Source organism: Anabrus simplex, chromosome 13 (genome assembly GCF_040414725.1).
Source record: "Anabrus simplex isolate iqAnaSimp1 chromosome 13, ASM4041472v1, whole genome shotgun sequence".
Classification (NCBI taxonomy): Eukaryota; Metazoa; Arthropoda; class Insecta; order Orthoptera; family Tettigoniidae; genus Anabrus; species Anabrus simplex.
Window position 1 is genome coordinate 68,269,050 of NC_090277.1, and position 481 is coordinate 68,269,530.

Genomic DNA, 481 nt, shown 5'->3' on the forward strand with positions numbered 1-481 from the left:
TTATGATTATTATTATTATTTTATTATTATTATTATTATTATTATTATTATTATTATTATTATTATTATTATTATTATTATTATTATTATTATTATTATTTTATTATTATTATTATTATTATTATTATTATTATTATTATTAGGTCTATGATTATTATTATTATTATTATTATTATTATTATTATTATTATTCTGATTAGTATTATTATTATGTTTATTATGTTGATTATTATTATTATTATTATTATTATTATTATTATTATTATTATTATTATTATTATTATTATTATTATTATTATTCTGATTGTTATGATTATTATTATTATTATGATTATTATTATGATGATGATTATTATTATTATTATATTTATGATTCTTATTATTATTCTGATTATTATTATTATTATTATTATTATTATTCTTATTATTATTATCATTATTATTAAGATTATGATTATTATTATTATTATTATTATTATTA